The 15,309-nt window shown below is 47.4% G+C and overlaps 1 protein-coding gene and 1 pseudogene across 1 annotated transcript in view; both read left to right on the forward strand.

The window, feature by feature from the left end:
- Positions 1-15,309, forward strand: part of LOC138283061 (uncharacterized) — a 339,327-nt gene that overhangs the window by 188,268 nt on the left and 135,750 nt on the right. The window lies entirely within an intron of this gene.
- Positions 1-15,309, forward strand: part of LOC138279249 (uncharacterized) — an 84,275-nt pseudogene that overhangs the window by 60,945 nt on the left and 8,021 nt on the right.

Here is a 15,309-nt window from a genome sequence, read left to right on the forward strand (position 1 = left end):
GGGACTTTGGCGGGCGGCCTCCGCCGCCCGCCAAGGTCAGAATGAGGGCCTATGTTCCCAGCTTTCAGGAACAAGGAGACTTGAATCAGAAAACCAAATTTTTCAACACAATTTTGGCATTTTACTGGGACATACCCCATTTTTACTATTTTGTGAGCATCCGGCCTCCTTCCAGTTAGTGACAGAAATGGGTGTGAAACCAAGGTTAGATCCTGGACAGCTAAACATTTCTGAAAAGTAGACAACATATTACATTCAGCAAGGGGTCATTTGTGTGGGTTCTTCAAGGTTCTCTTACAGAAAGTGACAGCTATATTGAAAAAATATTGAAATAGAGGTAAAAAAAGAGCCATTTCTGTCCACGTTTTATCCTATATTTTTTCCCAGCTATTGAAGATTTTTTATAGCAATATACTGTTACATCTGCTGGACTCTTCTGGTTGTGGGGATAAATAGGGCTTGTAGGTTCATCCAGAACCCTAGGTACCCATAGCCAATAAATGAGCTGCACCTTGCAATGGGTTTTCATTGTATTTCGGGTATGCACCAATTCATTTGGTGAAATATAAAGAGTGAAAAATAGGTATCAAGGAACCCTTTGTATTTCCAAAATGGGCACAAGATAAGGTGTTGAGAAGCAGTCGTTATTTGCACATATCTGAATTCTGGGGTCCCCATGCTAGCATGTGAATTACAGGGCATTTCTAAAATAGACTTCTTTTTTAAACACTGACATTTGGAAAGAAAAAACGTAGACAAAGACAAGGGATAATAACACGTGTTTTTCTATTCTGTGTTCCCCTATGTCTCCCGATAAGATGGTACCTCACTTGTGTTGGTAGGCCTAATGCCCGTGGCAGGAAACGCAACATGGACACATCACATTTTTACATTGAAATCTAATATTTTGTTTTAAATGACTAGCTGTGGATTTTGGCCTCGAGCTCACCAGGCACCTAGAAAAACCTAGGAAACCTGTGCATAAAGAGTGAAAAATAGGTATCAAGGAAACATTTGTATTTCCAAAATGGGCGCAAGATAAGGTGTTGAGAAGCAGTCGTTATTTGCACATCACTGAATTCTGGGGTCCCTATGCTAGCATGTGAAATACAGGGCATTTCTCAAATAGACTTCTTTTTTAAACACTGACATTTGGAAAGAAAAACTGTAGAGAAAGACAAGAGACAATAACACTTATTATTCTATTCTGTGTTCCCCGATGTCTCTTGATAAAATGGTACCTCACTTGTGTGGGTAAGCCTAATGCCCGTGGCAGGAAACGCAACATTGACACATCACAATTTTTACATTGAAATCTGATATATTTTTTTAAAATGACTAGCTGTGGATTTTGGCCTCTAGCTCATCAGGCACCTAGAAAAACCTAGGAAACCTGTGCATTTTTGAAAATTAGACACCTAGGGGAATCCAGGATGGGGTGACTTGTGGCACTCTCACCAGGTTCTGTTACCCAGAATCCTTTGCAATCCTCAAATTTTGGCCTCCAAAAAATACTTTTTCCTCACAATTTGGTGCTGCAAAGTTCTGGAATCTGGGGGAAGCCACAAACCTCCTTCTACCCAGCTTTCCCCCACATCTTCTGATAGAAATGGCACCCCCTTGTGTGGATAGGCTAGCGCCTGCAACAGGAAATGCCCCAAAACACTACGTGGACACATCAAAATTATTAATTACAAATCTACCTGTTTTTGAGTTTTTGCTCCTGGGCTCAGCAGCCATCTACGGAACCTAACAAACCCAGACATTTTTTAAAACTAGACATCGGAGGGAGTCCAGGGAGGTTAGACTTGCATGGATCCCCCAGTGTTTTCTTAGAATCTGTGTGGGATAATCACATTACCCCATGTTCCCCTCAGTCTCCCAATAAGAATGACATCTCATTTGTATAGGTGGGCCAAGTGCCTGTGACAGGGAAGAGCCAAAAACATGTCGAAATTGAGGGGGAACCAAAGCGCTGTCCAAAAGGGCAGTTTGAAAAAAACATTTTTAGGCTGACAAGTGGGGCAGAATTTTATCGGTATAGATGCGACAAAGCTGGGTGGTATGAAGTTTGTGGATTCCTGAAGATTCTGGAAGGTTCCATCACAAAAATGAGGGGAAAATGTGTGATTTCAATTAAAGTTGGAGGTTTGCAGGGCATTGTGGGTAAGAAAATGGTGCGGGTGCATGTGAAGCACACCACTCTGGACTCACCCACATGTTTAGTACCTAAGTGGTTTCTACCCCCCACCCCCAAGGGGAGCAGAAATGGCCTAAAATAATTTGCCCCCATGGGGAACGGCACTTGCCCTAGCTGCACAGCATAGTGTAGCAAAAGGCAGTGCAGCGAGGAGGAGGCAGACCTCAATTTCTAGGGCAGCTTCCTCAGGGTCCAAGGGGCCAATGAAGCAGTGTCCCACTCGGTACCAATAGGGCCCACCACCTCAGCCATCAAGATGGAACACCGTCTCTTCCACCCGAGCTCAGGGGGCACCCAGCATAGCAATCTTTGCAGACAAGGCTGCTACAGGTATGCTCAGTGGGAACGACTGTGTGCAACTGCCGTACCATGAACCACCAGCAGAGCCTACTTAAGCGTTCATGGCTCTCAATGGAGGGCGCATGTCCAGAAACTTCGTTCGATGATCTGCAGTGGCCTTAGCCACATTTTGGAAGAGAAATAGGCCCTCATTCTGACCTTGGCGGGCGGCGGAGGCCGCCCGCCAAAGTCCCGCCGTCAGGTTACCGTTCCGCGGTCGAAAGACCGCGGCGGTAATTCTGACTTTCCCGCTGGGCTGGCGGGCGGTCGCCTTCAGACCGCCCGCCAGCCCAGCGGGAAAGAGGCTTCCACGATGAAGCCGGCTCGGAATCGAGCCGGCGGAGTGGAAGCTGTGCGACGGGTGCAGTTGCACCCGTCGCGTATTTCACTGTCTGCGCAGCAGACAGTGAAATACATGTAGGGGCCCTCTTACGGGGGCCCCTGCAATGCCCATGCCAGTGGCATGGGCACTGCAGGGGCCCCCAGGGGCCCCGCGACCCCCCCCTACCGCCATCCGGATCCCGGCGGTCGGACCGCCGGGATCTGGATGGCGGTAGGGGGGGTCGGAATCCCCTCGGCGGCGCAGCAAGCTGCGCCGCCTTGGAGGATTCAATGGGGCGGCGGTACACTGGCGGGAGCCCGCCAGTGGTGCCGGTCCGACCGCGGCTTTACCGCCGCGGTCGGAATCCCCATTGGAGCACCGCCGGCCTGTCGGCGGTGCTCCCGCGGTCCTCCGCCCTGGCGGTCTTTGACCGCCAGGGTCAGAATGACCGCCATAGTGTATGACCAGCCCTGAAAATTAGATTTTTAGTTTTAACACTATCATCACTTGAAAGTGGCATGAGGGGTCAGGTTGATGGTACCCTGATGCAAGGGGTATGATATAGCTGTGTTTTAGGGGCAAATTATGGGTTCAAAATAATTTTGCGGCATCATGCACGATAACCATGAAAAATCACAATATTTGCAACATATTCATGAATGTGAAAAACTCTGAAAAAAAAACCACATACTCATTCATTCACTCATATGTGCACCTGGAGACTCACGCGCCCACTCACACTCCAACTCAGACACTCATGCACCCACTCCCAGACTCACACACCCAATTTCAGACCCACTCAGACACTCACGCACCCACCCACTCACAGATTCACTGAGAGACAGAGGCTCTGTAACCAACCCCCTCTGCACACGGCCAAAGGCCATGTGCAGCACGGGGTTGGGTGGTTATAAGGGTTGGCTGGTTATAAGGGCTGGGCTGCAGCCAACCCCTGCTGTGCACGGCCTTTGGCCATGTGCTTCAGAGGTTCAATTAACGTATAGTAATCAAAATTATTTTCTGTTAAAAACATAGAAATTCACTGAAAAGAACAAAGGTTACAGGGACATTACAGTTAAGTTCTGAATTTACTCGTACAAAACCATAGAAATTCAGCAGGTATAGTAAACGTATTTCAAGTAACTATAGCTTGTGCCCTAAGGTAACTATAACTTGCACCAAATACTGCTAATTACTCCACATTTATATCATTGATGACAACTTCTATAGCAACTTTGATATTACAACTGCAACATTTGCAAGAAAATTATTGATGAGAAAACTGTGCCTGGTGAGGACGCGAGTTATAGATACACTAGGGCGCAAGTTATAGTTACTTGAAATAACTCTAACTATAACTGCTGAATTTCTATGGTTTTGTATGATTAAATTCATAGCCTAACTATAACATCCTTGTAACCTTTATTTTTTTCAGTGAATATCTATCTATCTATCTATCTATCTATCTATCTATCTATCTATCTATCTATCTATCTATCTATCTATCTATCTATCTATCTATCTATCTAGCTATCAATCTAAATATCTCTATCTATCTATTCCTATATATATTGATTGATGTATATTTATATCTATCTCTCCAAATATCTATATAAATATCTATGTACATATATATATATATATATAGATATAGTCAATGAAAAAACAAAGGTTACCAGGACATTATAGTTAGCAAATAGAATTAAAAATACACGTAGAAATTCACTTAAAAAAACAAAGGTTACAGAGTAGCCATAGTTAGGCTCAGATTGTAAACGTACAAATCCATAGAAATTCACAAGTTATGGTTAGAGTTACCTCAAGTAACTATAACTCATGCCCTAAGGTAACTATAGCACACGCCCCTATAGATCACACAATGCTGCAAGCCCTTTTTTTATGCTTTTATATACAAGTGCTACCTCACCTGCAATGTGTGAACATTTCTCAGTACATATTCATCTCAGAATTTTGAATTGTACATTATTATTATTCTCGATTTACAATCCTTCCAAAATTATGAATTTTCACCTCACTGTTGCTAAACAGAGTAAAATAAAAACAAAAAAAATTTAAATGCTGTGCCTTCATTCATAATTAAACATTTCATTGCACTTTTTGAATTCTCTGACACCATGAACATATTCCTTGTGCAACGGCACAATTCACAAAATTTAATTTGACTGAGTTAGCATTCATTTAATAACTTATATTTTAAGTGTTGCTCACGTGGGTTACCACTATAATATTGCAACCCCACAGTAACTCATGATTAATGAATATTCTGTTGTGTGCACTCAATAATGGAGCCCAAGTGGGCAAAGCAATAACTGTCATCTCTCATGAAATTTTACTCCTGAGTGGCTGTTGCCACTTACTGTGATTAAAAATGCCCCATGATATAAAATATGCACAGAGGGGACTTAAGGATATTATCCAAATTTAAAATTATTCATGTTTCTTGGCATGCCAATACGTCATTCAAAAAAGTCTCAGGGACAGGAATCCTTCATCATGGCCAACTCATAGCCACGTTTATAACTCCTCATCCATATTAAGCCCATTAGGTGATTTCGAGTTGAGATCCAAAATATATTGAGTTTCTAGTCTGCGGAGGGCTATTTGCTAGGTGGGACCACATCTATGTCGTAATATGATATGCGTTTGACATCACTCTCATCGTGCTCAGCTCTTATCATCTCGCAATATGGAATGGTAACTTTCAAGTGTGGTGGGTGGGAACTGGCCGCGTTCAACGTTGTGTTGACTACCATCTCCTCTTCTGTATATCTTAGTTTTCAAATTGTTGTTAAGAATAAAAACTTCCAAGTCTAAAAATTTGACCTTTTCCCTGCTGATGCTACTTGTAATGTGCAAATTAAGATTATTAATAGTGACTTGTTCCACAAAATGTATTGCACTCTATACTGTACCCTCCATACCACAAATAAATCATCTACAAAATGAAGTCAGATAACCTCATGCTTTTCCCAAGCCTGCCTGTATTTGACCGGGAGCATCCGCTCCTCCCACCGGCAAAGGGGAAGACATGCATAGCTGGGAGCACAGCAGGTGCCCATTGATGTCCTGGGAACTTAGTGAAATAGCTTGTTTTCCCAAAACAAATTATGCTCAAGGCAGAATCTGATCATCCAAAAGCATACAAGTGTGTTTTGTACAAACTCAGTGATACTCAGAAATACTGCACAGCCCTTAAACCATCTTGACGATCTATATTAGTGTAGAGTGCTGTAACATCCAGAGACATCAACACATGCTTTTCATCCCAAAGTAAATAATATCGCTCTCAAAAAGTCTCCTGTGTTCTTTACGTATGAGGGTAAACTTTTAACCAAATCCTGCAAATAATAATCTATGTATTTTGACATGTTCTCACATATCCTCCCAGTGGTTGATATAATTGGCCTGCCTGGTGGTGTCACAGAATTGCTGTTCCTGTGGAGACCTGTTGCTTTCCACTAATTTCTGACATTTTAAAGCATCAAAGTATGAGAAAATGCAAAAATCTGCCCCCTATTGTTATCTTGCTTGTCCCTAGAGAATGTTTGGGTTTTTCTTGCCTTTATGGTCTCCCCATGTTTCTTAAGGTTCACACCCATTCCCTCCTAAGATTTCTTGATTATATCTTGCTGTGGGTCATAGTCTAATTCTGTGTTCAAAATATCAGTCTTCAATTGTAATTTGTGCCTGTCATTGTCTGCATATTTCACTGGCATCTTAACTAGCCTATTTGATGCTTCTGTGTTCCTCTCTGCCCATTCTTTCATCTCTGGATTAGGATATTCAAAACTCAGCATTATTAAAATTTGGAACCTTCTGGGTAGTCAAACCACCTCAAGATATTTAGTTCAGGGATTTTTGTTCCCACCATTTTGCTAGTTCGGTTTTCCTCAATCTCTCAAGTCACTTAAGCTTAAAAGTTACAATGAGTCACCAAAATGAAATATCCAAGGAAGAAGTGACTCAAACAGATGGACTCACCTGTCGCGTAGGCTCTCATTATCTTAATGAGACCACTGGATTTTTTGGATGGCAGGATCACTCGCAGTGTGGGGGACTAAGTCTAACCCACGGTGAAGGACCCTTGTCACCTCAAATCTGGGTTATTCTCCGGCTAACAAGCAGTGCCTCATCTCTCCCAAAGGGAAGAGACAATTGGGCAACCGAGCGCTTGACATCTTAGTGCTTCCCAGGGAAGTCGTGGTCACTCAGGTCCCAACCAGTTCTCTTGTACAAAGTGCGGTCTCATATATAAATGACGAAGGCAGTTTGAGTTTTAAAGATTGGTTTAATAAAACAACTGCATTTTAGATAACAAGGCGTGAGCCACAATAACCAGAACCATACAACACAGTAGGATTGAAATAGTAACAAGGAGAGTGAAACATAAGAATAAGGCTATCATATTGCAACTAAATTATGTTCTCTCTAAGTTATATTCTGAGCACAGCATGTGAGGCTCTAAGCCTGCCTTTCTGGTTCCCCCGGGAGGACATCAACCCTCATACCTGAGCAAAGGCCTGTGATCTGGATCAGCATCTGCAACAGGGCAGTCAGCATCTAGTTGTGGGTTCCTGATCGGAATCTCCCTTTTATGTGTATCAGGACTAGAAAGTGTTTTTATAACTAACATGCAGGTGCTCTAAAAAATGTCCCTACGTAAGGATGTGTACTGTCTTCGAACCACAAAGACTAAACTTTTACCATGTCTATCGGCAATGTACCAGACTGTTTCCTTAACTGAAGCACAGAGCGAGCAAGGATGTATTGTTTGAGAACACAGTGCTGATGTAAGCTAAACAGTGTGATAGAAGGAAATAAAACAAGACTGTGAAACTGGTTATTGTAAAATAACAGTGCGAGGCTAAATAAAATGTATCTAGGGCAAAGTGTACAGAGGCCTAATACATTAAGCAAATGCGCAAAAAACTACATTAAAAATGGCTACACTACACACCAAAGAACAAAAATCCAGATTCTGTCTTCCTCTGTGTAGGAGGCTGGCCTGGCTTGTAGTGGGTACCAAGGGGTACTTACACTCTGTGCCAGGTCCAGTTATCCCTTATTAGTGTAGAAGAGGTGTTTCTAGCAGCTTAGGCTGATAGTAGGTAGCTATAGCAGAGCAGCTTAGGCTAAACTAGGAGACATGCAAAGCTCCTACTATACCACTGGTGTCATATGCACAATATCATAAGAAAACACAATACACAGATATGCTAACAATAAAGGTACTTTATTTTTATGACAATATGCCAAAAGTATCTCAGTGAGTACCCTCAGTATGAGGATGCCAAATATACACAAGATATATGTACACAATACCAAAAATATGCAGTAATAGCAAAAGGAAGTAATGCGAGCAATGTAAAGTTACAGTAGATTGCAATAGGAGCACATAGGTATAGGGGCAACACAAACCATATACTCCAAAAGTAGAATACGAACCACAAATGGACCCCAAACCTTTGTGAGCTTGTAGAGGGTCGCTGGGGCTGTAAGAAAACAGTGAGGGTTAGAAAAATAGCCCACCCCAAGACCCTGAAAAGTAGGTGAAAAGTGCACCTATATTCCCCAGAGAGCACAGAAGTCGTGATAGGGGAATTCTGCAAGGAAGATCAACACCAGCAATGCAACCAAAGTGGATTTCCAGATGAGAGTACCTGTGGAACAAGGGGACCAAGTCCAAGAGTCGTGACAAAGTCGAGAGTGGGAAGATGCCCAGGAAATGCCAGCTGAGGGTGCAAAGGAGCTGCCACCGGATGGTAGAAGCTGTGGATTCTGCAAGAACGAAGAGGGCTAGAAACTTCCCCTTTGGAGGATGGATGTCCCACGTCGTGTAGAAGCTTGCAGAGGTGTCCCCACGCAGAAAGACCGCAAACAAGCAAGGGTCGCAGTAAGGGTTTTTGGATGCTGCTGTGGCCCAGGAGGGACCAGGATGTCTCCACTTGGGTGAAGAGACAGAGGGGGTGCCCAGCAAGTCAGGGAGCCCTCACAGAAGCAGGCAGCACCCGCAGAAGTATCGGAACAGGCACTTGGAAGAGGAGTGAACCGGAGCTCACCCGATGACACAAAAGGGAGTCCCACGACGCCGGAGGACAACTCAGGAGGTTGTGCACTGCAGGTTAGAGTGTCGGGGACCCAGGCCTGGCTGTGCACGAAGGAAATCCTGGAAGAGTGCACAGGAGCCGGAGCAGCTGCAAATCACGCGGTACCCAGCAATGCAGTCTAGCGTGGGGAGGCAAGGACTTACCTCCACCAAACTTTGACTGAAGAATCACTGGACTGTGGGAGTCACTTGGACAGAGTTGCTGAGTTCCAGGGACCACGCTCATCGTGCTGAGAGGGGACCTAGAGGACCTGTGATGCAGTCTTTTGTTGCCAGCGGTTGCAGGGGGAAGATTCTGTCGACCCACAGGAGATTTCTTCAGAGCTCCTGGTGCAGAGAGGAGGCAGGCTACCCCCAGAGCATGCACCACCAGGAAACAGTCGAGAAGGCAGCAGGATCAGCGATACAAGGTTGCAGTAGTCGTCTTTGCTACTTTGTTGCGGTTTTGCAGGCGTCCTGAGCAGTCAGCGGTCGATCCTTTGGCAGAAGGTGAAGAGAGAGATGCAGAGGAACTCGGATGAGCACTTGTATTCGTTATCTAAAGAATTCCCCAAATCAGAGACCGTAAATAGCCAGAAAAGGAGGTTTGGCTACCTAGGAAGGAGGATAGGCTAGTAACACAGGTAAGAGCCTATCAGGAGGAGTCTCTGATGTCACTTGCTGGCACTGGCCACTCAGAGCAGTCCAGTGTGCCAGCAGCACCTCTGTTTCCAAGATGGCAGGGTTCTGGAGCACACTGGAGGAGCTCTGGGCACCTCCCCTGGGAGGTGCAGGTCAGGGGAGTGGTCACTCCCCTTTCCTTTGTCTAGTTTCGCGCCAGAGCAGGGCTGGGGGATCCCTGAACTGGTGTAGACTGGCTTATGCAGAGATGGGCACCATCTGTGCCCATCAAAGCATTTCCAGAGGCTGGGGGAGGCTACTCCTCCCCAGCCCTGACACCTTTTCCAAAGGGAGAGGGTGTAACACCCTCTCTCTGAGGAAGTCCTTTGTTCTGCCTTACTGGACCAGGCCTGGCTGGGCCCCAGGAGGGCAGAAACCTGTCTGAGGGTTTGGCAGCAACAGCAGCTGCAGTGAAACCCCGGTAAAGGTAGTTTGGCAATACCCGGGTCTGTGCTAGAGACTCGGGGATCATGGAATTGTCTCCCCAATGCCAGAATGGAATTGGGGTGACAATTCCATGATCCTAGACATGTTACATGGCCATGTTCGGAGTTACCATTGTGACGCTGTACATAGGTAGAGACCTATGTACAGTGCACGCGTGTAATGGTGTCCCCGCACTCACAAAGTCCGGGGAATTTGCCCTGAACGATGTGGGGGCACCTTGGCTAGTGCCAGGGTGCCCACAAACTAATTAACTTTGCACCCAACCTTCACCAGGTGAGGGTTAGACATATAGGTGACTTATAAGTTACTTAATTGCAGTGGTAAATGGCTGTGAAATAACGTGGATTATAAGGGTGTTCCAGTATGCCAATGTAAATTGGTGAAATTGGTCACTAGCCTGTTAGTGACAATTTAGAAAGTAAAGAGAGAGCATAACCACTGAGGTTCTGGTTAGCAGAGCCTCAGTGAGACAGTTAGTCATCACACAGGTAACACATACAGGGCACACTTATGAGCACTGGGGCCCTGGCTGGCAGGGTCCCAGTGACACATACACTAAAACAACATATATACAGTGAAATATGGGAGTAAGATGGTACTTTCCGACACTCTGGTAGTACAAGATGGTTTGCTTAGTGGATGCTTGTTAAAGTGGAAGATTTTAGCCTTTTTATGAACAGAGTTAAGCTTTTTAATTCCTGTCTTGGGTTGTTTCAGTGCCTGCTGCGAACAAGACTACCAGTGGATATAATTGTGAAGAATGCTTCGTTGATCAGTCTGTGGACCCATGCACAGTGACTGGAGAAGTTCAGTGCACCGGGGAGCATAACACCTGTGCCACCTTCAAAGGAACAGCAGCCAGACCTGGTTAGATACATAGATTTTTGTAATTTTGAGTTATGTATCCCATTACACCAATCTTCTTGGATTCTCGCACCTTTTTTTCAAGCTAAATGCTGTTAACACTAATTAATTATATATTTTTTTTACATAAAATTAAAATTATTATCTTCACAGTTCTACCATAATGCAAAGTACAAATAATTTCTCATTGACCAAATATATCCTGATACTGACCCGACTTTCTGCTTGATGTACCAATGTCCTCTCAAAGAGGTAAATTGACATTGGTTGTTTTTCTAATTGGTCCTGGGTGGGCTTTTCAATAAAAGGGCTACAGAGCGGACAGGTTCAAAATATGTATGTATTCATCTGTATGCATGTGCTATTTGACTAGCACAAAACTTGGACAAAAAGGAAACAGAGTGCTGGGCAAGGTTGAATCAAAAGCAAAAAAAGGTGACGCTTTGGAGTGGGTGAAGTGTTTGCTAACGGGATCTAAGACTCTATGGGGGTAATTACAACCCTGACGGACGGTGTTAAAGCAGCGGTAAGACCGCAAACAGAAGGGTAGAAAAAAAAGGGAATTATGACCGTGGCGGAAGCCGGCAATAAAAACAGCCACTTTAACACTCCGACCGCCACGGCGGTACAGACAAGCAGCGCGGCGGTCACCGCCAACAGACAGGCGGGAGACAAAGTACCGCCCACAGTATTACAACCTACCAATCCAGCACCTTTTCCGGGGCGGATTCACCGCGGATAAAAACACGGCGGAAACAGCCATTTCAATTTGAAAACACTCACCTCAACACACTCCAAGAGGAAGTAGAGCACCATGGAGCCGGAACTCCAAATACTCCCTGCGATAGTTTTCCTGCTCCTCTACGATCATCAACAACACCGGCGCCGAAGACAACGGTGAGTACTGCACCTACGACAAAGGGAAGGGGGGAGGCAAAAGTCAGGGACACACACACGAAACACCCCCACCCCCAACCCAACCCTCACCCACTACGACACACACACCAATGCATATCCAAACATCACAGTAACAACCTCCCCGGAAGAATGCTAAGACAAAAGGAAATGAGTTGAACCATTGTAATATATCAAAATACAGTAAGGAAATATATACAGATATATAGACACATTCTACAAAATATACATCACGATTAGTAGTGCAGGTATGCACCATTCAATGTCCGTGGACCACTGGGCCCAAAATGCATGGGCGAGGTCCACATCAGATACCTGACCAGAAACGGAGAGAACACTGCTGGGGCATCAGATCGAAATACAACAGGCACCTCAGGGGGAAGGGAATGGGGGGTACCTCAGCCGGATGATAGCACCACGCCAGATCCACGACGGGGCTCCATGCCCATTGATGTATCCTGGGGAGTGCAAAGCCACAGTCTCTCAAGTCTTTACAGTGGGTGGTGTGCCCACTGCTTTATCCTGGGGAGTGCAAAGCCACAGTCTCACCAGTCTTTTCAGTGGGTGGTTTGCCCACTGCATTATCCTGGGGAGTGCAAAGCCACAGTCTCACAAGTCTTTTCAGTGGGTGGTTTGCCCACTGCTTTATCCTGGGGAGTGCAAAGCCACAGTCTCACAAGTCTTTTCAGTGGGTGGTTTGCCCACTGTACCATCCTGGGGAGTGGAAAGCCACAGTCTCACAAGTCTTTTCAGTGGGTGGTTTGCCCACTGCTTTATTCTGGGGAGTGCAAAGCCACAGTCTCACAAGTCTTTTCAGTGGGTGGTTTGCCCGCTGCTTTATCCTGGGGAGTGCAAAGCCACAGTCTCACAAGTCTTTTCAGTGGGTGGTTTGCCCACTGTACCATCCTGGGGAGTGCAAAGCCACAGTCTCACAAGTCTTTTCAGTGGGTGGTTTGCCCACTGTACCATCCTGGGGAGTGCAAAGCCATAGTCTCACAAGTCTTTTCAGTGGGTGGTTTGCCCACTGCTTTATCCTGGGGAGTGCAAAGCCACAGTCTCACAAGTCTTTTCAGTGGGTGGTCTGCCCACTGTACCATCCTGGGGAGTGCAAAGCCACAGTCTCTCAAGTGGATGACAGTCTCTACTGGTTCTGGAGGGGGACTGGTGCCCAGAGTGCTTCATCCTGTTAAGGACTGAGGTAGTTGATGCTGTTCTCCACTGGTTCTGGAGGGGGACTGGTGCCCAGAGTGCATCACTCTCCCCGTGATGGTCCCAGTTCCGTCACTGCCCCTGCCGCACATGGGCTACCGGTGCTTGACTTGGCGGTGCTTGCCCTGTTCAGCGGTGCTTGCCATGGCGGTCTTTGCCCTGTTCAGCAGTGCTTGCCCTGTCCAGCGGTGCTTGACTTGGCGGTGCTTGCCCTGTTCAGCGGTGCTTGCCATGGCAGTCTTTGCCCTGTTCAGCGGTGATTGCCCTGTTCAGCGGTGCTTGACTTTGCTGTCTCTGACCTGTGCAGCGGTCTTTGCCATGGTGGTCCCTCATTGCCCAGCGTGGCTGTGGCTGCCGGGGCCCTCCTGGGCACTGACTCTGGGGGTGGTCTCCTGACCAGTGACGATCGGGCTGCCCTCCTGGGCACTGTCTCTGGCGGTGGTCTCCTGACAAATGACGATGGGGCTGCCATCCTGGGCACTGACTCTGGCGGTGGTCTCCTGACCACTGACGATGGGGCTGCCCTCCTGGGCACTGACTCTGGTGGTGGTCTCCTGGCCAGTGACGATCGGGCTACCGGTGGCCTCCTGGGCAGCGGGGATGATGTCGGCCTTCTCCTCCATGCTGCTCTTCCCAGACTTTAGCGCTTTCTTCTGCCCCTTCCCCAACTTGGGAGGAGTCACAGCTGAGTCGACACTCCCCCCGGGACCCTTGTGAGCGGCTTTGCCGGTTGGAGTCTTCCCCGTATCTCGTCAGGCACTGTCCAACCTCTGGTGCTTCACAGGGGGTGGACTGGCTGTGCTTTGGCTCCGTGTCACACTGGCTACCCTGGTGCCCGGTGCACTCCACATACCTCTAACAGGCACCACTGGTACCGGAGATTTTTTGGCTGAGGTGCTAGTACGGGACCTATGAATTGGAGGGGGGGGTGAGAAAGAGGTCAACGTTGCTCAGGAAAAGTTTCGGATGAACACTGGGACGGGTAGCTGGAGGGGGTCTGGGAGTGGAGGTGGTTGTAGGAGGTGTAACTTTTGATGATTTGGGTGCAGGTGCATGTTCTGGAGGCTGTCGTGAGGTGGATGGATGTTGGGTGTGTGTGTGCCCGCGTTTGTGTACTTTGGGAGGGGGCATCACAGACACACTGGGAGAGGACACAGGGAACATGTAAATGGTAGTGGGGGTGGTGAGTGCAGATGAGCGGGGTGTGGTGGTGGGTGTTCTGGTGCGAGTCCTAGTGGCTGTAGTGGTAGTGCATGCAGGTGAGAGTGTAGATGAGACTGGGAGGGAGGAGGGAGACGACGAGGAGGGGGACACAGTGGAGGCAGTGGATGTTGCTGTGTCTGTATGTGGGTGATGCTTGTGTGAGTGCCTGTGGGATGTGTGGTGCTTATGTTTTATGTTTGCCTGAGCCACTCTTGTGTGTTGATGTGTGTGCATGCTGGTCTGATGGTGTGCTTGGGATAGGCAGAGGAACAGAGGATTGGGTCTGGGTGGAGGAAGTGGGAGGGGGGAGGCTAGACACAGGGACAATGGCTGCCATCAGTGCTGAGGCCAGAGATTGCAGGGTTCGATGATGGGCAGCCTGACCAGAATGAATGCCCTCCAGGAATGCATTAGTGTGTTGCAACTCCCTTTCTACACCCTGGATGGCATTCACAATGGTAGACTGCCCAACAGTGAGTGACCTGAGGAGGTCAATGCCCTCCTCACTGAGGGCAGCAGAGGTGACAGGGGCAGGGGCTGAGGTGCCTGGGGCGAAGGTGATGCCCACCCTCCTCGGTGAGCGGGCACGGGCGAAGGCTGAGGGGCTGCTGGGAGGGTGGTGCTGGTGGGGGGGTGGCGGCTGTACCTGTAGAAGTGGGGGGCACAGATGTTGCCACCACCACAAGGGAGCTCCCATCGGAGGATGAGTCCGTGTCGCTGGTTGCTGATCCGGTGACCGCCGTGAAGCTCCCCTCGCCCTCCGTCCCGGTGTATTCAGCGTCCGTGGTGTGGCCCTCCATGACCATGTGGGATGCAGCCCCTCGTGCTCCGGTGCTACTGTACCTCCGCCTGATGATGCTGATGCACAAAAGAACAGGGAGAGCACAAAAAGGGGGGGACGACGACAGAAGAAAGACAGGTTTAGTGCATGGCTTACCGCTACCGTTGGCGGACAATATAGACACAGCAGCACCCTGCACTACGCCGCGCTGTTGGGCTCTACAGATGCAGTTCCTGGGATAT

This window comes from Pleurodeles waltl, chromosome 2_2 (genome assembly GCF_031143425.1).
Source record: "Pleurodeles waltl isolate 20211129_DDA chromosome 2_2, aPleWal1.hap1.20221129, whole genome shotgun sequence".
Classification (NCBI taxonomy): domain Eukaryota; kingdom Metazoa; phylum Chordata; class Amphibia; order Caudata; family Salamandridae; genus Pleurodeles; species Pleurodeles waltl.